This window comes from Phalacrocorax carbo, chromosome 2 (assembly GCF_963921805.1).
Source record: "Phalacrocorax carbo chromosome 2, bPhaCar2.1, whole genome shotgun sequence".
In the NCBI taxonomy this organism is placed as follows: Eukaryota; Metazoa; Chordata; class Aves; order Suliformes; family Phalacrocoracidae; genus Phalacrocorax; species Phalacrocorax carbo.
Genome location: NC_087514.1, coordinates 42,380,469 through 42,406,254, shown reverse-complemented (window position 1 = coordinate 42,406,254; position 25,786 = coordinate 42,380,469). Strand labels below are relative to the sequence as shown.

At 40.2% G+C, this 25,786-nt stretch overlaps 1 long non-coding RNA gene across 1 annotated transcript; it reads left to right on the top strand.

The window, feature by feature from the left end:
• The first annotated feature begins 10,238 nt into the window (after positions 1-10,238).
• Positions 10,239-14,815, top strand: LOC135312305 (uncharacterized). The gene is made up of 4 exons (XR_010371873.1): positions 10,239-10,988; positions 12,762-12,978; positions 13,066-13,136; positions 14,418-14,815. It is a non-coding gene; the product is annotated as an uncharacterized LOC135312305 (long non-coding RNA).
• Positions 14,816-25,786: the final 10,971 nt, after the last annotated feature.

The window sequence follows — 25,786 nt, the reverse complement described above, 5'->3', positions numbered from 1 at the left end:
GGAGAACAGAAATTAAGTTTGTTTTGGCCTTTTTCTTCTTTTTTGAGTATATGATTCCCTTGTCTCATCTTTTAACTATACGCTTTGCCCCTCAGGCTTTAAATCTTAATTTTACTGAAACCTCCAGCTCAGTCTTCCTGCAGACCGGGCTGGAACGCTGCATGGAGGAGCAGTGCACCAAAACTAATGGAAAACAAAATTGTACTTTTCAGGCTTTAACACGGTGCCTGGAAAAACCATTTGACACCATGGGTTGCTCAGCTGCCGGGGAAATGTGCTCTTGTGCCAAGAGAAATGTTCCCAAACTGCTGCTGGCCCTTGTTAAAGCTGAATGTATTTCTAGCTCTGAGTGTAGTGAATATTTGGTGACAAGTGTTGATGACAGCTTTTTAGGTGTTACGGCCTTAGAGGAAGAAATAGTTCTGAGCAAATGCTTAATCCATAGGCTAGAGCGATCTTGTTTGATAACTGGAAGTTTATAAGGAAAATGCTATGAATCTAAAGGCCTTGAGGAGCTGAAAGGTGGCAGGGTGTTATTTCCGCAAGTCTTTGGGGTCCTGTCCCTGACTTTAAGGATTTTATGATTTTCTAGTTTCTTAAATAGTGCTTTAATGATAATAGCATTTTGTCTTACTTATGTGCAGTACGATTATGCTGTAATTACTAACTCTTAGGTTTTGTTTCTGTCCAGAGATGAAAGGAGCAGGTTTGGCTGGTATTTTGGCCACTTAGAGGAGGATCACAAAAATACCAAACCTGGATTCTGACCATAGTTCCATTCTGCAATAAAATAAGACAAAGTTCATAGATGACTAAACAGGCAAGATTTCAAATAATTTTCTCTTCCTCTAGCTGCCCTTACTTTTGCTGAAAGAAGGATTTCTCACCATTACAGTCTCTGAACTTCCCAGTCAGAGAAATCCTTTTAGCTGTATTTTACCAAATGTGTGATAGATACCGAAGCCTTCATCCAAGACAGCCTGGTCTTTGTGGCCACATACATTCATGCACAGGTCTCAGCCAGCCTCTGCTGAGTACGATACCATAAACCCACAAAATGTTCAGTTTCCAAGGAAACAGCAAGATCCACTTTTTGACAAATGCACACAATTTATTGCTCATTTCCACTACCACACTACTTTCTAACTATTTTTTCCAGCTAGAAGAACATGTGTTTTCTAACACAAAATGAAACAAGGTGCCGGCTCTTGCTGTAGGACAAAGCTTTTTCCAGGATCACCACCATGGATTCGCCCTAACAGTGCATAGCACTCCTTCACATACCTCCCCAGAAAAGGCGCTTGAGGAGTGTGGTTCAGAGGTAACTCCAGAGGAATTCTGCTGGCTTGGTGGCCCCGTGACCTTGAGCCACATATTTAAGAGTGTATAGATAAATGCTTGCTGAGATTTTCAAAAGCTCTTAGGCACCTCTTTCACCTTGAAATCAATTCATTACCACAGCTGCAGCCTGTCAAGAAAGTGAAGTGAGAGCTAACAGGAAAATCTCCTATTATATGGATGTGCTGAGGAAAAAGGTATGGCACTTGTTCTTCCCACCCCTCACCAGAGGCATGCTTCATGCTTCAGAAAGCGCATAGCTGGATGGTCCAAGAGTCACTCTGTGCTAATATCGCCATCTCTGCCAAGAGCTTTTGCTGAGCTTCCCACGTCTGGATGTCCCCTGCCCTGGGAACAAGGGAAAGAGGGACAGCATGGGATTTTATCTGTTGGCTCAGTGATGGTACCAGTGGTTCTTACTCATCAAACTGGTCAGACTCACCAGCAGAATCCAGGCTGGGTGATGCATACTATTTCCTCAAGGCAAGCGTCTGCACACAGGGTAGTATTTTAATACTGGTTAGTGGACAATCAGAACTGTGCCTCTGTAGCTACTGTGAGAGAACTGTAATAAGCATAAAGATGCCTTTGCTGAGCTCTGAAAGCCTGACTTTTAGATGCATTATTGTGGCTGGAAGAAATGTTTCAGGCTGAGGTGAGACTTACTTCTATGCCCCATTAAAGTACAGAGCACAACACTCTCAATAAGGAGACTTATATATTTACCACATGCGGTGAAATGGAGGAAAGGGGAAACCGTTAGCTGGCACACTTCATCCTTGCTGGAGCTGCACAAAGCTGCGCGGTTGCATTGAGGGCAGACAAAAGAAGGCTGTGTTTGTAAATCCCAGGGTGAATGCTGAGGGATCTGCTTACCCTGAAGGATTGAATGGCAGACAGCTAACACACATTTTAACCAGCAGCATTGCTGCAAGTTTAGGAAGCTATAGTTTGTATTTCAGGAGCGGATAAGGTATGTAAAGGTTTAGAAGAGAACTAAAATTTTCATCTCGATTAGAGTTGGACAAGCATTTGGATTTAAGGCTGAAGGGCAAATGAAAGCTAAAACTGGAAATTCAGGTTTTGAATTAAGTTGCTGATATCCCATAGCTGAGCCTGGTAAGTTCTCAGGTCACAGTGCCAGAAATTAAACATTTCTGTTGTTGACTTTGCAAGATTGGCCAATCTTGGTCAGTTGTGGACAAAGTAGGAAAGGGGGTACCTCCTAGAACCACTCCAAGGCCCAAACCACCACAGGTTATATCTCAGATGCCCACACTTTACAAAATGAGCATTGTGGGGATTCTGTGTTTCAAAACTGGTCCATCCCTACTTGGCATGGAATTGAATAGTATCAGGACTGCCATACAGAAAATTAATGCTCCTAGAAGCTTTCAAAGTGCTGCACTTCTAATATAATTTTCTCCTTTAATTCTTTTTTCATAAGCTTCATTCAAGCTCCATCATTAAGGGGATGAGCAAGTGATGCTGGATATGCTGCTTTATCTCACTCTATGATTACATTTCTAGAACTTTATTTGCCTACTAGGATACTGAGTGGCATTGTTAAAACATATTTAGGAAAAAACCCAGTAAAATCAAAATATTAAGGCTAGCAATTGTCTGGGACATAAATAAAATTCAGAGATGGTCAGAAATTTTTATCTTTTACATGGGCAAAAATTCTTTATGACATAGACTTATTTTTCTTTGGAAGTGTTCAACCAGCCCTATGCAAAACCTCATGGTGTCTAGTCCTCTGCTCTCCTCCTCTAATCTCCCGTCCATCAATGTCTTTGAAATACAAAGCAGATTCTGTGTGACAAAGTTTGTTGATTTTTTGAAAACATCTAGACTGGGAAAAATGTGCCACTATCATATGCACATATTTTCATTTGGGAGAAAAATTCATTAGAATTAATTACTTTTTTTTATATTTTACATTACACTCAGTATTAAAATTCTGTTCAGTGCTGCTCAGTACAGGAAAGTTACCTTAGGATTATATCTTTAACTCACTGACATATTGTCCTAATTTCAACAGCTGCTGAAGGAATACAATTTGTGACCTGGGAAAAATATGATCCTCTTTAGTGGTTATAAGGAAGCTGAGGTTTTCCAGTAGATCTGAAAATCAGAATTTCTGTAAAACAACAAAAAGTCCTCTTACATATCTATTAACCCTAAATTGTGAAAAGCTCAAAAATACTCTTTCAAAATGTTTTGTGGAGTGACAAATTCTGGATGAACAAAAATCCAAAAAGGCAGTGATCACAATGAAACATTTTAAATTTTATTTAAACACTTGCTTTGAGTTTGGTCCATTTTTAAAATATTTGCACCTAAGCTGTGGCATGAGAACTGTATTGCAGGGTCTTAATTTCTTTTCCTTCCCCTGTGGACGAAGCAATCTGGACTGTATCCTCCACTAAGCACTGTGCTTTTGAGAAAAAAGGGAATACAAGGGGACCTAAACTACCATCCCTATTATGTACCACAGTAGCTCATGCAGCTACTGGTTAATTTTGAACTGATCTAAACCAGAATGCTGACCACAAATCAAAACTTTGGCACTAAACATTTTCTTACAAACAGTGGTAGATCAAAATGTTACAGAAAAATTAATATTACCTCTCCCCTCCAGTAATTTTCAGAAGCATATTTTCTTTTCAGAGACACTTCTACAAAAAAAATGTTGCTGACTAGCTCTCTTCGTTGGAGAGGAGCGCAGTCTGGCAACACTTTTTTTCCATTCCCTGACAGTTTTTACTTTTGTGCCAGGAAATGGGGTCACATAGATTTATCCATGCTGGTCCTATGCCATCATGGCATTATAGATGTTAGAAGGCTAGATAAATACTGAGCCTTTTTGTAACAACCTCATCCTGTCATCTGAGTAAAGTGCAGTTTATAACTTCATTGTAAATAAAGAAATTAGCCCATCGCTGTGTTGTTTGAACCATGCTGAAGAAGTCAGCTAGCGTTATCACAACTGCAGATGATTGATGAAACAAGCAGCAGGAGAACATTGATGGTGTTTCTGATTTTTTCTTTTATTTTTGGGGATGGGGAAAAGAGATGATGTTCTCCAGCTGTGTAGAAAGAGAGTTCAGATCACAATCACTACCCCATTTTATGCAAACCACTGGATTCTTTGGACGGATGGTTAGGATTCAGATAGTTAATGAAAAGCAAAGGAAAATTACTATTTTTGCTAAAGTCATACTTCATTTTGCTGGCTGGAGTTAGCTTATATTGCTGGGAAATGTGGCATACTCAATTTGTTCCTATAAAGCGGGGGAGATCTAATGCTTTGAAGTGTTACAAGTTAAGCTTTATAGTGGGGTGTAACTCTTAAACTCCCTTTGAAAAAAGGGGAGTTATGACATTTTGGAAAGTTTCTTATGAGTTCTGGTCGATATTATGAAATTGATGTGCCATGAAGGACTGTTTGAAGCTGATTTGGGGACTGCATGCTGCGTAGGATCATTCTGTCTCCACATTTTCGTTTTCAATGGAGGCAGCGTGATGGCTGAAACTGAGGGAATTTGGCCTGAGAATACATTAATTTGGGGAATGGTTTTTCTGTTCATGAGGCATTAATGGTGCCCTGCTGTGTAGCGACAGAATCTGGGGGGGTCAGGGTCTGTGAGGAAGTCAGCTGGGGGAATTGCAGACGGGGACAAGCACTAGTTTGCAGCCCAGGCACCTTTTTGGGATAGAATAAGCTAATTCAGTTTGAAGAGACCTACAACAATCATTTAGTCCTTTCCCATAGGAAAGCCAGAGGAGGCCACGTGCCCCCAGCCTGCAGGACAGCGGTGGGTGAAGAACTGTTGCATAAGGCCAGACTCATCCGATGTCCCGTCCCTTAGAAAGGCCTCAGAAAAAATGCAAAGCCATGGGAAGGGTGTAATAATACTTTCTCACAATGCTTTGAGTTGCAGAAGTAACCTGAATTGCCTCAGGGCAATTCTCCCCTCTGAAAACCCGCCGTGTGCTGATGTATCTCGGGCATATATATAGGCCTCTGTTATTTTTTATCTAGCTATGCAGGCTGCCTATGCACTTATGATGTAAAGCCATGGTCCCCAACCCGCGGCAAGTTGTTTATGTGGCCTCTGGCATTGCTTGCAGAGACAGGAAATAAAGAAGTTAATTCTGAAATTTGCAAGGGAATTCACAGGGGAACTCACAGAGGAAGGAGATGCATGTGGTGTGTTATGTGGTCAGCACAAAACGTGTTGCTCAAGAGCTGTGGGAGCCTGAAAGGAGACCTACTTGGCAGTATCTGCCGAAACTAGGCATAAACATGTTTCCAAACTTCCACAGAGCTGCTCAGCTTGTTTGCTTTAACCCCCATACCTCTCTGCAGAAGTGGCTGGAAGTGGAGCTCCAGCAAGGGATTTTCTTAAGCTACTGAGTGGCCCAGGAGGTCAGCACTGGTGCTGGGAATCTGATGGTCCTGGGCTGGGAAACTGCATTTCTGTTAAGAGTAGAGTTAAGTGGGTAAAAGAGCAGGACAGTGTTACAGCTACTCAGACCAAAGAAACAGTCTCAACTGCACTGGGATGCAAACATAGCTGTCAGTTAAGTAACAGAACGTTTCATTCTCTCTCTTTCTGTCTGGGTGCTGGGAAGGTAATAGAAAGCATTAAAATGTTTTCAGAGCACTGAGGTGAAGATTTGCACATAATAATCATAAGTAATTCTCTTCAAGGTGATATCAGTTATGTTTTCTCTGAAGGACAGTGATGGTATTTGTTCGGAGTAGATTTCTGCCCTGCACTGCTTCGGCTATGTCTGACTCATGCTTCAGACTTTGTACTCAGGCTCGTGAACTGCTCTTGCCCGTCCATATGAGGATACATTTTCATGAGAATTTGAGAAAGGTTGTGTGTTGTTAAAATTCAGGGGGCGCTGGACACATCAACAGTTAAAAAATTCATCAAGCCGCAACCCATCAATAATCACAGCAGGCAGCGTTGTGGACTTCAGCTCAATTTCAGATAATAGCAATGTCGCCACTGTATTAACTTGAAAGATAGATGAAAATTAAAACATGATTAATCTTTGTTAGCCTTGCTTGGCTGATGCATGTTTGCATTTTAGGTAATGTATATGCATGACTTTGTTGGATGCACAAATACCTATTATGCATGTACTGCCACAAAATTTCTTTCAGATTTGGTTAAATAGAATGAATCATTTTGAGTCAGGTGGTTTGAATACTTTGCATTGCCATCACAGACAAGAACAAAACTTAACAGTATCGCCACACATCATGCGTATGCAGTTTTTAGCTGCATTCATTTCTATCAAAAGAACATGATAGGTGATTTAAATCATTGATGTATTATGAAGATTCACTGTACATTTTCTTATTTCTATTTCCATAGCTCTCTGAGTGAATGGAAGGTGAAAGAAAGGGAAGGGTGGTATTTAGTGAGACCTTGATTCTTTGGGATAAATACCATTTTTCTGATAGAGGTCTACACAGTCAACAGCAAAACCCAGAAATCTACTTCTTCGTGCCTGTAACAAACTGCAATGAATTCAGACTTGGATGATTTTCTGTTCCTTTTTGGGTCCTAACATTACTCTTGGCAGGGTAGATATGTAAATATGTATTTGAAAATAGATATTTCCATGAGGCAGCAGCATCTATGAATTTTGAGGACAGGAAGTTTTTGCAGAGGTGAAAGATAAAAGCTGCTTCAGGCTTTGTGGCTTTCGCTTATACGGCCTAGAGATTTTTTCCAGCTATCTGCATTTGATGTGTATCTTCTCCTTTGAATATGACTGTAGGCAAACTGGTTCTGATCTTTATATTGTCAGTTAGCAAAAGCCTTTGAGCTGTTCTAAGGTGCTGTGTAGCTGTTCATCCAGCCTTCTGGTGGAAAGCTAAAATATTTTGATTGGGCTTATCGGCGTTCTGTTTCAGGTACCTAAAACCCTACTCTACCTCCTCTGGGTCAAAGTTTTAGGAAAAAAGATTTCTTTGATGCAACACTGTCTTTTCTTTAGGAAAAAGGAGTATGTCTTTCAAAAAAATCTTAGAGGTTGTCTGAGAAATATATTTCAGCTGAAGGTTTGCACTCATATAGGCAAATAAGAGTTCAAGTCACTGGAACCAAAATTTTCTTGAACAACAGTTCATTTTCTATTGAAATATTCCAGGTCTTAAGAATTTGCTTATTGGATGACAAAGTGACATTTTCAGTGAAAAAACTGATCATTTTTTTAAAAACAAAAAGTATTTGTCTTGTTAAAAACTCAGTTTTAGGCTGTTCAGGGGGTAATTTTCTATCAGATAAATCTGAGACTTGTGTTTATAGTAGTCCCTCATGGTCAAACAAATCTTATCAGAATGGACGTTGGCCTTTGACTTTCTCGGCTGCAGCCGTACATACCCTTAGCTGCTGCAGTCACAGCAGTGAGGAACAGCAGTGAGACTGAAGCGATGAACACTAGAGACAGACACGTTCTCTTGTTTTCTAAGAACACTCCACTCTTCTTGGCAATGACCCAAGGCATTAAGACCTATTATTCCCTTCCTGAGCTTCAGCTGGGATACTTGTGAGAGGAACCACATCATAACCAGCGAGACAGGAACTCGGAAATGCTGAGCTGTTTCATCAGCCCAGAATCTTTATTTCAATCCACCAGTTTCTCCCCACCCAAATTTTAAAGCTGTTTCCTAATCCTCTCTTCCAAGAGCTGGAGAATTAAATATTGTCTGGAGTTCCTGACAAGATCAGTTATAATTTTTAATGTACTTGTTCTGCTAAATTTCCATTTCCTGGGCGGAGGTCTGAAGGGTGTATATTCTTGTGTAAGTGTATATGTGGGTGCAGATGCATGTTACAGTTCTTCAGGCAATATAGCTATATGTCCTCATATGTGTTTAACTACCTCTGATGTTGATGGAAACTATGAGTGCCCTTGTGAAAGAATGTTATAGAGAAGGGAATGTTCAGCTAGGTGGACTTTTCCTGTTAATACCTTTTATTGCATTTCTGTAAGAAATATTTCTTACTGTGGGAGACGACCAGAAAATCAACTTGCTTAATGACCTGATCCAAGACCTGTTACAGACTGTATAGTCAGTTAACAGGACCAGAAATACTTCAGCTTTCTAAAACCATAGGACCCCTTTGTTTTACTCACATGTTCTATTTAAGGCAACTAATCTCAAAATAGAACATGCACAGCAGAACTCAACATCATGCACTGGATCTAGTGAATGTCATCAGTAGGCATGAGGATGGATGGAGAATCACTATCCTTAAAAGTTAGTGAATGTATTAAAGATATTAATTGAATGGCAGGGGCTTAAATGCCAGGTTCACCACAGCAATTTAGTATTGACAGTATATTCATTCTCTTCCATTTGTAGTATTAAGCTGCAATTTGTTATTTAGTTCAACCAGTATGAAATACTATGCAGGAAGACAAGATGTATTTCTGTCATAGCCTCCTGAACTCAAACTAAGTCTATTACTGTTACCACCACTGGTGTGAAAATTGTCCATCTTGGACCAGTATGATGTTTCCAGCATAAAGCTGAAAAGATTCTTTAGGACTTGGAGGCTGGGAAAAACAGAGACAGGACATGAGGGAGTTTTATCACCAGGAAGCTGTGAAATGGAACAGGTTTTTGTGAATGCTCGGTGGTCAATATGAAATAATAGGACTTCAGAAGTGGTTTTAGATTGATCTGACCTGTTTTTTTTTTTCAAAATCTTTATGTGGAACAGTTAAAAGAATGTGAACTAGGAGAAGACTTACTTCATACCTGTATCATCAGCAAAACCACAATTTTCTGCAGACATTTGAAACTACAGGCCGTTATGATTACATGCCAGAAAGGAACTGGAGGCTGCTCAGCTGAGCAGCAGCATCGCCACAGTGGTGGAGCTATGGCAGCAGGAAAATTCTTCATGGTGGAGCACCCAAAGGTCTCCAGGGAATAGAGGCAGAGGCAGAGTGACTCTCATGTCCCTGTGCTGGCCCAGGCAGAGGCTGCTGTGGTGCAGGCAAGCCCTGCAGGCAGCACCTTGGCATGAGGCTGGTGCTACTCATGGTCTCTGCTAGTTCACAGGCATATGGAGCTCAGCAAGTAGGTTGTGAAATTCTATGGTGATCGTTGATTAACCTATGCCATGTGAAGCGCCTGAGGGACAGACTCTGGGATCAGGACACAAGCTAACTTTCACTTAGATAACATTTCTCCATCCTATCTCCTGTCTTTTGCGATCTGCACCACTTCTACTGTGATGAAGGTGTGGTAGAGACCAAACAGTATGTGCATCAGGCCTAACTACTTACCTACTCTGCCTGGGGTCTGGTGCTGACTTCCAAATGTTCTTCAACTGGGACCCTGCTTCTGGTAATGAACCTTGCTTTTGTTAGCCTCTTGCCCCAAAATACGGTGGCAGTTGTTCTATGCTGAAGTCCTACATCCTGGGGAGCAGCAACCATTTTGGGAACTACAGCTCTGTTCCTCTGCCCTACAAAGCCAACCACGAGCCCTGGTGGATCCGGCCCACACTTGGTCATGTAACCTTTGTGTTCAAAACAACATATTCACTGCACGTTGTTTACTCTTTCATACCTTTTCACATACAGAAGCTGTTTTCTTTCATTTCTTCTATGTCTTAATTCATACGCTTTTTGTTAGTCCCTTCTGTTTTCCTTTTAATTTCTTATATAGTGGATTCCCTTTCCTTATAGCTACTGCTTTTTTAATTGTAACTTTTCCTTCTTTCTGTACTTTTTTTTAAAAAAAATGAATATTTATCTTTTAATTAAATCACCAGGAGGCATATTTAGAGCCCCCAGGGTTCACTTTGAACTATGAAAAGGAAAAGGCTTACTCTGTGCTATAAACAAAATGTTAATTTGAATTAATTGAAGGAAATGCTCTCCCTATGATAGACTTGTTTCTGAATAATTAATCATTTCAGCCAGAAAAGTAAACATTATGGCCCTGGATTTTTCTTCTGGTCCTACCAGTGTCAGTCTGGAGCAGTTCTGCTGATATGAACTGAATTAGTGTCATTCGAGCAAGCTCTGGCCCCAGATCACCATGAGGAAAGTACATTTTGGTCTGTGTTGTGTCAAAAACCTTTGTAGCACTGTAAGCGCTCTCCCCCACCTCTAGTGCCTTATTTTTCAGAGGAATGGTTTCCCTCCTCATCGCCGAAACATGGCAATAGTCAGGGTGGGAATCAAGGACAGCAGGGGCTCAGGAGCCCATTGGCCGAGGAAGGGGGCTGTAGCAGTGGGGAAAAAAGTCAGTTAAAGGCTGGTAAGATCCCACCTGGGATGGGTGGGGAAGTGCCCAGTGGCCAGGAGAAACCTGTGGGGCGGAAGAGGTTAGGGACATGTGACACCAATTCTAACATCCTTTGGCTCCTCAGAGTATTGGCCTAAAGAGAACTCTGGCAGGTGTGCCTCTGGCTTGTGGTCCAACCCCTCTTCTGCAGTCTGAAATAGGAGGAATAAATAGCTTCTGCCGCTTTATCCCCCATCCTCGTGAACGCTGAATCCTTGATCCTAGCATCTTCATGAGTGTGATGTGGAAGAGAGGAAAGACAGTGAACAAAGTTGAGGTTCTTCTTCTCTGAAGAACCTCTGGCTGAAAGGTAAGGACTCTTCCGAGCTCCATTATAACTTTATTCCCCTCTACCCTCCACCTCTTTTACTAATTATTGATTATCTGTTTGTTCTCTTCCTACATGAGTGGCTGTGCAAAAGAGAGGCAATCACATACACCTTTATATTGCCTGCTAATCTAAAATTGAAACAGATGTTGCAAGGCCAAATATTGCCATTGGCCATTATATGTCAGGGTCACACACAGAGAAAGCATATCAATATGGAGATAGAGGTAAGAGGAGCTATCTCAGATATGTAACAGGTATTATCTAGTATGACACTGTTATTTAATATTGTCCACAGTGCATGACAAAAAGACACTGTCCACTGGATATCAATTTATTCAAAGGTTCATGAAATTAGGCAAATTAATGGGAGTGGCTCTTAAATACAAAGAGACATTTCCAGATCCCTCTTGATTGGAGGTATTGAAGATACATGATGGAGGCTGTTTCCCTCACCCTCATAGTCCCTCCCAAAGCTTCTGCTGACAGTTGCCAAGCAGCACTTGGCAAAATCGCCCCTTGGTTTAACCTGTGACCGAATGTCTGATCTTACTCATAGCTGTGAATTTCCCATGAAACCAAGAACACCCAAATCCAGTTTATTGCCTAACAGCACAAGTCTTCTTGACAGTACAAGCACAAGGCAGATGAGAAAAAATATATTTCAAGTAATTTCTTAACTGTTAAAAAAAATAGATATTCCTCCCCTTGGTCCTTTCCCAAGAGTCTGGGACTTAACACATTTGCCAGTTCTATTTCTAGACTGTACAGATTCTTATAGCCCACTCATCACATTAGTATCCAGCCTTTTCCAATAGCATTTTTCATAAATTCCATGAAGATCAAATCACTCTTGGGCAATATCTACTCAAAAGCCAAGAATCAAAAAAGCACTTAAAAAAAAAATGCAGGTGCGCCAATGAAGTGAAAGGCAGGTTAAAAATAACCATTAATTCTACAGATAACAAAAGGGGATACATGCATATATTTTAAAGTGTTTAAGAAAATCATGAGTGAAATGACTTGTTTCCACCCAAATGGTATTACAGTGATGATTTTTTATTTTTTCTATGATATAGAGTAATATCAAGATAAGAAAGTCTTAAATATTATTCAACTTTAATAGAGGAAAAACTCTTAAAGCCTATCAGTCTTTACAAGGCACTTATTTTTTCTGTACATGAGGTGATTCTTAACAGGGATTTGAAGAAAGGTTATTAGAGTCTTCTCTCCCCAGAATTAGAAAACTACGAGGTCTGAAAAAAAAACACCTGACTTAAAATTTTGATCACAGGTTCAGAAACTGATTAGAAAAATAGATTTGCAGAATAATGTTATTAATATTGAAATCAGTAATACCTTTAAAGAGTTATAATTCCTCTCTGCTAACAGGACTCTTAAAGAGATTTATTTTCTCCCACTGAATAATGTGCGTCTCAAATATCTAAGGAGTGATTATTTTCACAGTGAATTTCTAAAGTGTATCATTCAGGAGAAAGTACCTTCTTTTATGGAATTGCCCTTTGAGATATAAAGTTCAACCCTGCATTAATGGATCTGTGCATACTTTTACCAGTTTATAGCTACCGGTGTTTTGTAGCATTTTAGAAATCTGAATGATCATTTATTTCTATATACTTGCCAGTTTTTCTGCTAGATTATTCTTGTTAATTAAAAAAATACGTCCCAGAGAAGAAGATCTGTCCTTCATGCTGCTGATATGCTGATGTTGCTGTGGTCTTATTATTCCTCCAGGAAAGGTACCCAAAGCCTCTAACCATTGACCTTGAGAACCCGGTGAGGTACCCAACAGTGCTGCTGGCCCCCAGCATGTGGAACAATGTGGTGAAAAACACCCAGGAGCAGAAATCCCACCAAGAAGTTAACCCCCTGAATGGGCTCATAGACCTCGTGTTCAGCACAAAAGAGCTGGCAAAGGCCTCAGTAGAGAAAAAATCAGCTGCCTGTGAAGGTAAGAGTTTTTTTCTGTAAACCCTCTTGATCTAGTTTAGAGATGGGACTTACCCAAACACGTCAGCCTGAGTCTTCTGCCCCGCAGGTGAATGCCGGACCTGATGCCCAGAGCTGCTATTGACCTGCACCCGAGTCAGAGCCACATGGTCTGCCTCAGTTTGTATCATCTCAAGTGTTTTGAATATATTAACCTTTTCTCAATTATACAGCTTTTCCCTGGCCTGAACTTTCTAATGGTTGTTTCCAGATTTTTCTTACTCTTCACTGACCCCTTGTTTCTTTCAGTAACTTTACCTCCCACTTTTAGGCAACTTGGATTTGCAGGAAGTTCCTTAATTCCTTGTTTAGTCTTCACCTCTCTTTTCTCTCTCTTTTGTCTCATTCCCTCTCTCTTTAGCTCACTAGTTCTCAGTCTGTTCATAACCTCAAAAAACTCGGGCTTCAAATCCATCTCTCCCACACCTTCCTTCTCCTGGGTCAGAGCACTACAGATTAGATTGGTCCAATAACCAATCGGACCTGATGAATGTTTAGAAAACTAACTTTGCTTTAACATATTTAATTAAGAAGTCCCTAAATCCTTCACTGAATCCTGACAGCCTGATGTGGTCTGATATACAGTAAATGAGTTTATTCATGTGATTGCAGCAAGAATTCCTGAAACGTGGCAGAAAAGACCTGGGCGGGTATTGTTCATTCATGGCAGTGCTCTTGAGGTGCCTTTTTGACTGACAATGTGCCAAATGGTCCTGCCTTCTCTTAGTTTCCCCAAACCATTTTCTGTCTTAAGTCCAGCTCCACTAATGATCACCACAGTGTCAGTGCCAAGCTGGATACAGTTGGCTACTTATGTGTTAACCACAAGGTCATCTAAATATTGCTCTGAGCTACTCAACCTACAGAAGAGGTTCTTCAGATCTGCTCTCATCCGTGCAGGTGCAGAAGGCAGCTAACTATTACCATCTGCTCTCTGGAACTGAGTTTGCAGGGGGAGCCAGAAAACAGACACCTGTTTGGAAAAGGATCGCACAATAAATCTTTGCCAAATTATGTTGCAAGAAGAGTATGAGTGAACAAAAACTGGGAGAAGAGACATGACTCATTCTCACTAGCAGAAAAAAAAACACCCTAGAGTAAGAGGGAAAAAGCTTGTAAATTATATGTACAGTGAGGAAATGGGAAACCTATTTGCAAAGTTCAAGGAAAGGTGGATGATACTGCTGCACTTTCTCTCAGGTCCTTGCCAGTTTACATTGTCTACCAGGGAAGTGCTGTTTGTTCAACTTCAGCTACATTGGGCTATTAGCTTTTCATAGAGTCCTGTATCTGGTTTTGTTCCTAACTTTGGGTTCCTGATCTGCTACCGTTGCTGCAGTTTCACTACAGGGTTAGCCACTTCAGCTGAGTGATTTCCGCCACCTTTCTTCACTCTTGCAGGAACATGCCCCTCACACCTGCCAAGCATCCTCATAACCCCACTGCCAACTGCATGCAGCGCAATGGTGAAAAGGTGTGTGTGCAATTAGAAACCAGACTTGCCTGCAGCCCGTTCCTGGCTGCAACATGAAGGTGAACTAAAATTACTTCTAATTAGGACCCCCACCATCTTGATTATAAGATTTATCAAGATTTAAATCTTGATATGGTCGTTGTTTACCAGCTTGCATCTGTGCAGATTCAGAACACCACATAAATATTTATTTATTTTAAAATATCTTCTCACCTCAGTTAAATTTGTGAAATTTAAGCATGTGCTTCAGGCTAAGTATTGTCCTAAGTGCTGCCTTAGATACAGTTTCTTCTTTGCTGCCCTTGTGTTATAAATCATGCTACATCTTTTCAGCCACTGCTACTTCTTTGATTGTCTAAAATTTAAGTGAAATAAGCAATTGCCTCTCCAAAACATTGTGTCATTTTGCTCTGTAAAGCGTACAGAGGAGATGTTTTCCTCTATCTGTGTGACCTTATCCTTTTATTTGACTTCTGCTTGTTGACATAGATTTTAACTGCAGATCCTTCTCACAGCAAACAGTGATAAATCTTCAAAGGAAGGTAACTATGGCTCTAAATTACAGTGCATGACTGTATGTTTAATACGTCAGGTTACCCGCTAGCTCAGGACAGTAGGTGATTCAGGAGAGGAAGTCACTAACAGGGCAGCAGGTTTATTTTGAGCCAGTTTCCTTGTGTGTGTTTTCCTTTGCTTTGGAAGACACAACATCATACCGGAATTTAGGCTTGATTTCATAAATACAGCCTTGGATTTCACTCTGATCCAGTCTTCCCTTGCTTTGAATGTTCTGGGCATTTCCAGCCAAACTACTTTTTTTTTTTTTTCTCATAGCAGATCATTCTCTGCTATCTCCTGTTTTCTCTTACATCAAGTCTCTTTAGGCCCTGTGTCACTTTTTTTGAGCCATACGTCCCTTTGAACTGTGGAGGAGTGGAATGGAAACTACAGTTCTAGAACTGGTAATTTGGCAGGACCTTGATCATGCCATTAATCATACTGACAATAAATCACTAACTATTATATGATATGGCTAGAAATGAAATGCGTATTGACTTTGGAAAAGTCGTTTTTTCCTTCTATCCTTCTGAAGCGTCATGTGTTTCTTTTTTTTTCTGTCCAAAAATGAAAACTGGCAATATTATCCCTAGGTATAGGAAATTAAAACACCTTTTCATCTTGTGTTTTAAATATTATTTGCTTAGGCTAATGTTTTCATAAGGCTTTTTTATTGCCCCACAATCTACTAACGACTTAGAGGAGTATTTCTCTTACTTCATCCTAATATATTAGTTCTGCAAAAAGAGAAAAACTGGAAGAGGGGAAGTGATTTTCTTTGTCATTAACAATGTAACACTGGCATCTAGTTTGAAAAAAACAAAAAAAGAAAACCTTATTACAACGCTGCCTGTGGTTCAATGATATATATATATAAAAAAACTTGTGTTTATGCATGTATTACTTCTATGTACCTCTAATAATGAGATGCTGTAAAGCCCACTGGGAGAATTTGTTAGCTCATAGAGTAAATAAAAAAATGAACTAAACCAAACAAATTGGGCTAAGCTTCTACATCCTGAAGGTGAAGCAGGAATGACTGAATGCTTCCTGGATTAGGAAACCCCATTGGGTAAGCAAATGGAGTGTGTCCATCTGTGAGGGCTAGGAAAGGAGGAAAAAAATCCAAAGTTCCTATTCTGAGTCTGTTTTCAAGCCTGCTGGCTTCCTAATACTGAGGGTTAGAACTAGGACTCTGAGCCAACTGAGGTTGAAACTTGACCCTGGGGAGTGAAAAAAGAATGCTGTTGAGCTGCAAATCCAGGTTTGCTGTGCTGCTGAGATGTCTCTCTGTTATCAGTCTTGGACCTCTAGGGAAGCTGCAGATCCAGAGAACGTTTCATCTGGGATGGGAGCAGCAGCCAGGGCGTTCAACTGTCAGGAAATGTCAGGAAATGGAGTAATTTCACATTTTAAAGATCTCCAAGAACCCTGCTAACCTGCAATAGCCCGACTTAAGGGGTTGCCCAGAAGCACCACATGTCAGCAGTCAAATAACACAGTACATCAGCAACAACTTCTGGCATGACACAGGCTGATAATGCCAAACAGAAGGAGGGCTGTGCAGCAAAACTTCATTCCAAGGTTGGGAAATATTCAAAAATGTGATTAGGTTGTCAGAAGCGCAGTGTAGAAATGTTTCCTCCGCATGGCTAGTTGTGTGAATGCTGTTTTTGGTAACAGATATCATCATTTATGGCATTGTGAAACATTAAGTTTGCAGATGCTGCTAAGTGATAAAGTGGCAGCGTTATCATTTTGCATAAATTAATAATAGGAAGCCAAGATCATAATAGCACTGGTGCAATGTGTAAAAGCGCTCAGTTGTCCCACAAACTCTGCCAAGGCACCACTTTCCTACTCTAGTGTGGGGAATCCTTGTAAGAAGTAATGCAGATTGGAATTGTACTGATGTTTGGGATATGGAGAAGTGGATCTCCAGATAATACAAATTGAACCTTGCTCCTTGTGCTCAGGAGGCAGTTTGAATCTACATACAAAAGCTGCTTGAAAAAGTGAATGGAGAATTATTAGGTTTTGTAAGGACTTATAGACTATCTGAAATTATTTTTTTGACAGCATATTAATTTCAAAGGCCGTATTTAGTTCTCTTCCAGAAAGACAATTCTGTATTCCTAGCCAAGGCCAGTGGAGTCACTGGAGAATTTCTTCAGATTTCTCTTCACCTATGTGAAAAATAAATTAGTTCTGTGTGCAAAGATTGCAAATACACCAAACTCCTTGCTGTAGAATATTAATAAATATCTATTTTTACAAAGAAAGCTCTCAGGTGAGTGGGACGTTTGTGAGAAAATCTTCAAGATTTCTTCTTTTATTACTGGCTTTGTATAGTCCAAAATCTGGCCTCATTTGTTCCTGTTGAAAAGAAACAGCAAAGCGCTTGAGTGTATGGAGACTGAGCACTCATTCCATTTAGCTGTTTTACTCTGTAAGATTACGTGATGCTACCCAGCCTACAGCAAAGCCCTGTGGTTTACTGCTATTACATGGACCTTACCCAGTTATCCAGTCTGCATATAGCAACTGTCTTTGCCAGTAGTACCAGATTATATGCAATATTAGCTGTAGTGCCACTCTTGTGCTACAGGGGGTGAGGTTTAGTTGAAGCTTCTTCTATGCACCCCATTATTTTGAGGGCTATGAGTCAAACTTTAGGTGGTCTCTAGCTTTCCAGAGAAGGGCATTTTCTGTCTTGACTAGTCACATTTATTTTTTTCCTTTCTAAGCCCCAAGGTCCATAAATTTGGTTCAGCTTATTTACGCAAATATAAAATAAACTTTCAAAAAAAAACCTCCCCTAAAACCCAAATCACTGAGTTGTATTGGGATGGATACTTGTACTCAAACCTAGGTTTCACTTAAATATAGAAACTTTGGCAAACATTTGCTCTATAATAACTTATTCTTTTTTGAAAAAGGGAACCAAAAGAGTGCTTTGAAGAGTATCTGAATATACAGTTAACCAAGAGCCCAGAATGGCTTTAGAAGAAATATCCACTGGTTTTGGAAAGTACAAGATATTTATAGCTGTCTAAAATACCTGATGAAATGTTCTCATGTCCTTGGAAAATATATACCGAATGCTTGGGGATTTTTTGGGGGGAGAGAATAAAACATTCACTTCTAGCTAACTTGAGAAAAGCCAAGCCCTTAATCCTTGTTTCCTGCTGGCAGTTCTTTGTCATGCTGTGTTATGAGTGAGTGCAAAGATGGTGAGTCAGATTTTGTAAATGAGGGGTGAGAAAAATGGGAACTGTATTTTTAGAAAAAGAGGAAAACAGAGACACAGAAATCATTTAAAGCAAACTGCTTTCAGAAATACTGGCTGTAGAAAACATGAAGGGAGCACGGATTCTGCATTTCAGACCTACAAAAACTATTGAAAACTGTGGAAGGCTGAGAAAGAGTTTTCTTATCTTGGTGTGGGCTACTCTGGAAAAAATAACTCTTGCATCCAGACAGTGTTAAGAAATGGGCTTGTTTTATCAACATGCATAGTTTAATTGCAGGCTGGAACAGATGATGAAAATAATTTCAGTTGGATGAGATTGTGATTTGGGATGCTTAGCTGTCCGTACTAGTTAAATTTTTTTTAAAAAAAGTCTTATTTAGTTTTGTAATTTGAAAATTAGTGGCACAGTTTAAAACTGTGATACACTAAAACTAAGACCACAAAACTAGCCAAGTAGTATGGATATAGGTAAAATTCCTAAAACAATATCTAAACAGTTAACTCTGTCCTCCAGTTCAAGGCATAGTGATTTAGGTCAAATGCTAAAATCACATATTCTAATGATAATTTATATCAGCATCCAAGTGAGTATGTTACTAGCCACTTATGTTAGATACGCTAAATAATTTTATTATGTAGTTATATTTACTAGCTAATTTCTGTAAGAGATGCTAATTCTTGTGGGGGAACATCCATTAAAATATGCTGATTTGGAATTAAGTACTGCTTATATACTAAAGAATTGTATAACATTTGCTAAAAAGGATAATACCTTATGCACAGTTAACCAATTATAGAGTTACTTTTCATATGCTTAATTTTTTTGTGATATGATAAAGTTGCAATTGTTATTGACTACATTAATTAAGTTATATCACAGTTTTTAATAGCAATTGGAATTAAACCTAGAGAAGAACACACTGTCATTTTTAAATTAGACATAACTGCAGTAAATACCTGGGATAAATCCATTTTTTCTGTATATCAGACTGTGTTTTAGAGTTAATGCTTTTTTGTTTAATAAATAAATTCTACTGCTGTTCAGTGAATTGAATCCTTTATTCTCTGTTGCCTTTCAGGACTTTAGAGGTAATGTATCTCAACTTCCAGCATCTTGTTTTCATTGATAGATTAGAAGAGGAAAACCAATTTTCTTTGTCCTTTATTTCTGGATGTTGTATATGACACAGCCATAGCACTGGCCTAAACAAAATAACTGACATAAAGACAATTGTTGGTCAAGAGTGGCAAAAGATAAGCTGTTGCTGAAAAACACTGTGTCACCTTAACATGCTCTGGTTTCAGGTTCTAAATTGATCACTTGGCTCTTCACTGGTTTGATGCCCTTTGAAATTTTGACTGCAGATTTGGACATCTTGAATATAGTTTTTCTGTAAGTACGAGTAATCTTTTATGGACAGCTCAGGGTGTTCACAGGTGTAATCCCAAAATTAATTTGCATTAGATCTGTTTTAAAGGAAAAATTACCCAACTTTTTTTTTTCTTTAAATTGAAAACATATTTTAATTTATTCTGCCTAAGTATTAACATTGTGGAGAGTTCAGAAGCTGTGGTGCATATTGGAGGGAACTGTGGAGCACTCCAAACGGATATAAACCCAGCTCCATCCAAACCTCTGTGCTGTGCCCATCATATTGGACAGGAGTCCCAGGCAAGAACTGGGCAACTTGATTAACAACTGTTCCCTCTTGGCATCATCCATGATGTCACCTAGAGGAGCAGCATGCAAAGTGGAAGGTTTTATTCTGAACTCTTTATATTCTTCATATCTAACATATAGAGTCTACACAGATATATCCATATCCTTCAACACACCTTTATCTAGAAAAGGCACTGGTTTACATGTTACATATTGCTTTAGGCGTTTAGCTTTGGGGTCCTTTTTTAAGTCACAGACAAGTGATTTAAAACCGTGACCACTTCAAATAGCTACATAAATGCCTCTAGACCTGTGTATGACCTAATTTATGCTGGCTATTAAACAAGCATTATTCACCAGTTTTTCCTCATGTTCCTGCTTTTCAGAAATCTGTGTGTACAAATCAGATTCGTAAGATTAAATTTAACCCTTGAATGTGTGTATGCTCTTGTACCTCTTGTTTTTACTTCTTCACCCAAAGGAAACCTTGTATACCATTTCCCTGGGAGCTGGAATGGTCCTTAAGAGAGTTAGGTAGTGAAAATTTTGCAAGACAAAGTGGGGAATTGTCCAGGCCATTGCTGTAAGAATGGTATGAATTGTTGCTACTATGTAAGCCTTTGCTTCCAGTTATCTAGTTTGTATTTATTTATGATGCATGAGTTACACAATTTGGACAGGCTCTTACGATTACTTAATAAAATACAAATATGTAAATGCAGGTAACATCCCCAAAACACTGCTCTCAATTCTTATCTACTGTAGCACATTTCCTGGATTTTACTCTTTCCAGCGCTGCTGGTATTAAGTGTTGATTCAAAAAAGAAAAGAGGAAATAATTCTTCATTTCAATAATTCATGGAAAATGAACTGAAACTACGATATCTGTGACACATGAGAGCACACATCTTGAACTATGTCATTAGTATTCAGTGCTGGGACTGTAGCCCTGAAACATACGCTTAAAACATTGCTAAGCCCCTTCGGAATACCATTTCAATAGAAATTCAGTAATCTGTTGAAATAAGTCGACACAGAAAATTATGATATAATTGGAGCTCTTTAATTGCCTGTTATGTCCTTTAGTTGATCCCCTGAAACAATGTTATTAGTATTTAATGTGAAATTTCTGCTGTAAAAAAGGTGAATTTATTGGGTGAAAGGACAATATTCCATTTCACAAAATACAACTGGCAGATGGAAACATGAAATAAACTGCCTCCTGCCAGCTTTTACTATACCTGCTCGTAAACTTTCCTGCCTTGAGATACAAAAAAGAGTTTCTTTGGGACACTTATCATTTACTGAAGGATCTGCTCTCTCTCCACCTTCACAGTGATACAGGGTTTTTATACATTTTAATATATTATGCAGCACTTCAGTGAAAAGGGTGGTTGGGAGGAATAGTATAGCTCTGATTGTGGGAGCACGCCGAAGCATGAAAGAGGCTGGTGTGGTGTTTAGGTCCCTTAATAATATTTTCCATAGGATTTAAGAGGTTTACTGGTGCCTGAGTGGAGCCTGTGTACTGCAGCTTGTTTTACTGACTCTCTCCCCAGATTTTTAAATCTGTGTCCAATCAGCCAGTGCAGGCCTCCTCACCTTGCTCCTAGTTGTGGAGCTTTGAAAGGGCAGACACCTGTTCCTACGCACAAGTGTGTCAGCGCTACAAGATGCTTTCTCCAGACATAATAGATTTCAGAGCCATGCTATTTAGAGCAATTTCCTTATAATATCCTGTTTTTATCTTGGATTTTCCACCACTTCCTTTGCTCTCAGCAGCCCAGTCTGTGAGTTTATCTCACTGTCAATCTATTTTTTGTGAGCAGGTGCAGCTGCAGATGACTAGATTGCAGGTTTTCTTCTCCAAATACAGAAACTTTTCCTCTCCCTCCTCTGCCCCATAATATAACTCTGCAAGGACCACAACAGGTTACGTTCAGTCCTGGATCCCAGGAGCTTTTCTCCGCAGGAAAATATTTTACAGTTTGAAAGTCCATCATTTCAGGTCATGGAGGGATGGATTAAGAAGACTTAAACCACTACATTTTCTCTACCTCCCGGTGGCACCTGCAGAGCCAAAGTGTTGGTCTTCAAGATCGTACTGCTTGGAGGCAGTTTGTAAATGGGTGCTTGCTTTAAGACGACCGTAAGATTTCCTTCATGCCAGGCATAGTTACACGCCTGGTCCTAGCCCCAGGTATTTACATGAAGCAGCTCATGAATACATGTGAATACTTAAAGTTCAGTTACCTGTTAACTTAAGCACACTGTCAGGAGTCCCACGGGACCAGGCTGATGCCGTTTCCACGATGGCCAGAGGCTCCTATGCTGTTCTATCTCATCAGCAAAGGTTTGTAAGAAAGGGTCTTAGCATGATTTCACTGGATTTGACAGTATTTTAAAGGGGTTGTTAGTATATTGAAATGTGAAAGGATTTCTATAATAAATACAGTCTTGCAGAAAACATGGTGTGGAGCTTTATGCAAGCTTTAGCACTATTCTTTTAGTTTCTTCTGGGTGGAGTTGATATCCTGTTAAAATGTTCATCAAGGGTTCACTATGTGCACTGTTTAAAAAATAGTCTTCTGCAGGCATTTTATGTGCATATTAAATGATACATTATATAAAAGTTAGTGATGGTTATGAGGCTTTCATTGCTGTAATATTGGAATGGTTAACACAGCCTGAATATTTTTTTATCATCTCTTTAGATTTCAGCGTTCCGGAGCCTCCTTAGTTTTGGGGGGGGTAATTCAGGAGTACAGGATGTGTTGTCTGATAATATTTTTCATTTGCTGTGTTTTGTATTATGGTATAAAACAATGGTACAACACCATTACTGGATGTATTTGTTGAGATTATGTAATTTCTTAAAAAAAAATTGATGATTTTAAAATCCACCACAATGGCATTATAGCTTTCACACAAGACTGAGCAGCAGATGTTGTGAGGTCTGCTTTACAACACCCTGCAAAAGAAGCTAGAGCCATCAGGGAACAGGTGCTGACTAGTGAAATCCCTGTGCACCCCAGCTGTCCCCACCAAGCCCTCTGCATTTGCTGGCTTTGCAAATTACTTTGCTTTTTCCACCACAGGGTTTTAAGGCAGATATGAAGCAGAGAAGGGCAGGAAGAAACACCCCCAGGCTGAATGCTGACAGGAATCATAGAATCATAGGATTACTAAGGTTGGAAAAGACCTCTAAGATCATCAAGTCCAACTGTCAACCCAACACCACCATGCTTCCTAAACCATGTCCTGAAGTGCCATTTTACACGGTTTTTTGAACACCTCCAGGGATGGCGACTCTACCACCTCTCTGGGCAGCCTGTTCCAATGCCTGACAACTCTTGCAGTAAAGAAATTTTTGCTAATACCCAATCTAAACCTCCCCTGACACAACATGAGGCCATTTCCCCTTGTCCTATCATTAGTAACTTGGGAGAAGAGACCAACACCCACCTCACTACAACCTCCTTTCAGGTAGTTGTAGAGAGCGAGAAGGTCTCCCCTCAGCCTGCTCTTCTCCAGGCTAAACACCCCAGCTCCCTCAGCCGCTCCTCATAAGACCTGCTCTCCAGACCCTTCACCAGTTTCATTGCCCTTCTCTGGACACGCTCCAGCACCCTGATGCCCTTCTTGTAGTGAGGGGCCCTAAACCAAACACAGTGTTCAACGTGCGGCCTCACCAGTGCTGAGTACAGGGGCGCGATCACTTCCCTACTCCTGCTGGCCACAGTATTCCTGATACAAGCCAAGGATGCCGTTGGCCTTCTTGGCCACCTGGGCACACTGATGGCTCATGTTCAGGCAGCTGTCAGCCAACACCTCCAGGTTCTTTTCCTCCAGGCAGCTCTCCAGCCCCTCTTCTCCAAGCCTGTACGTTGCATGGGGTTGTTGTGACCCACATGCAAGACCCAGCACTTGGCCTTGTTAAACCTCATACAATTGACCTCGACCTATTGATCCAGCATGTCCAGATCCCTCTGCAGAGCCTTCCTACCCTCGAGTGCATCAACACTCCCGCCTAATTATGTGTTCATCTGCAGACTTACTGAGGGTGCACTTGATCCCCTCATCCAGATCATTGATAAGGATATTAAAGAAGACTGGACCCAAAACTCAGCCCCGGGGAACACCACTTGTGAGTTTGCAATACAAGAGGGGACCTGAGAAAATCCAGACACAAAACCTAACAGAGGCACCAGCCTCACTCCTTGTCATGGTGAGATGACACGGCAAGCAGAAAACCCAAGCATGGTTTCCAGCTCACTTAGCAGCTTAGCAAAAGTATCTCTGTTGAATATGTAGGTGGGTTTAAGATCTTCGGGCGAGTTGGCGGTACTTGATCGTAAAGTTTTTCATATTTCTAAGAATGAATAATCTGTGCATGGCTTTGAACACTTTGTATTGTATGCAGTTATATTTATTTTTAAAGCATGGTGTGAGGAGGGAATATTTCAGCACAAGTGTTGCATTTGTTTAGCTAATAACTGACATTCTTTAACATGCATTTTCCAAGGTAACTGAGAGGATTTAATTACATATATATATTCCCTTTGATGTCAAAGATTACCTCCTCCCCATCTGCAATTACTCATTTCTTTCCCACTTCTATAAAGTCCTGTTTTATCCACTGTGTTAAGTGAATGTTTGGGGAGCCAGACCATAACTAGATAACCAGACTGCAGCTTTTGGGCAGAAACAGGTGGCCACACATAAGGGTAACAGCAAGAACTTGTAAGTTTAAGTTGGCTTTGCTGCCACCACCCTCACACTGCTACACTCTGAGCTAGTGTGATGGAGGACACACTGTCAACACATTGGGTATTGACTTTCTGTTCCACAGTCCTACAATGCTTGTACACATGTCTCAGATCACCTGCCATGACGGTCTCAGGATGTTAAACATGATCATTTTTATATAAAATCTATACAGTGAACCTTCTTGGTATAGGCACTTCATTTCTGAAGGTGTGAAATCAGACAGCTGAGAAAAAGCAATGTCTTGAGATGGGTCGGTTATATACAGGAATTCCTTAGGGTAATAAGGAACTCGGCATGAGAAATTAGAGGCTGCAAACACTAAAATCAAATCCATGGGGAAACAAGGCAAGTGTTTTTGTTATATTCACCCCTGCTCCATGCAGTAAGTTCCTCAGAGCTTTACTCCAGAGTTCAAACTATCCTCCTGAACAGTGCTTCTTCCAAAAACCTGGAGCCACCAAGTCTCTTGACCAGTAATGCTGGCCTCCTGCAGCAAATCAGTGCAATGAGGCCAGGACTCTCCATGGCAGCATGTTTTCCCTGGGTGGGTTTTGTCTGGGGATGGAGCATGCTGCACCGCTCTGTGACAAGGATGGTCCCCTGCCAGTTCGAGGTTATTGAAGAAACCTTCCTCCTTTCCTTCCAGAAAGTAATTGTGCAGTAGTTCAAGATATTTATTTTTTTAGTTTTATCTCACTTTTTTTTTTTAATCTCACGTGCTACTGCTTTATGTTGATAAACACAGAAAGCATCACTGAGTATATATTAAGTAGGATGGGCAAAGGGCATCCACAACCCCTGGTCTGCTTTTCGTGATGCGTTCAAAATGCTGTTAACTTCCCAGACTCACTGAAGGGCTTATAAAATGACTGTGTCTGTGCATCTATACATACATGTAGATATGCACACATGCACCACACGCACACACGTATTCTTATGACACTTTTATCCGCCAGCTAAAGTGTAATTTTTTTTCACTCTGGATAATTTGATACGTTCTCTACATCTAAATCCTGCTTGACTCAGTTTAAAACTTCTGTAAGCTGTTTATAGTC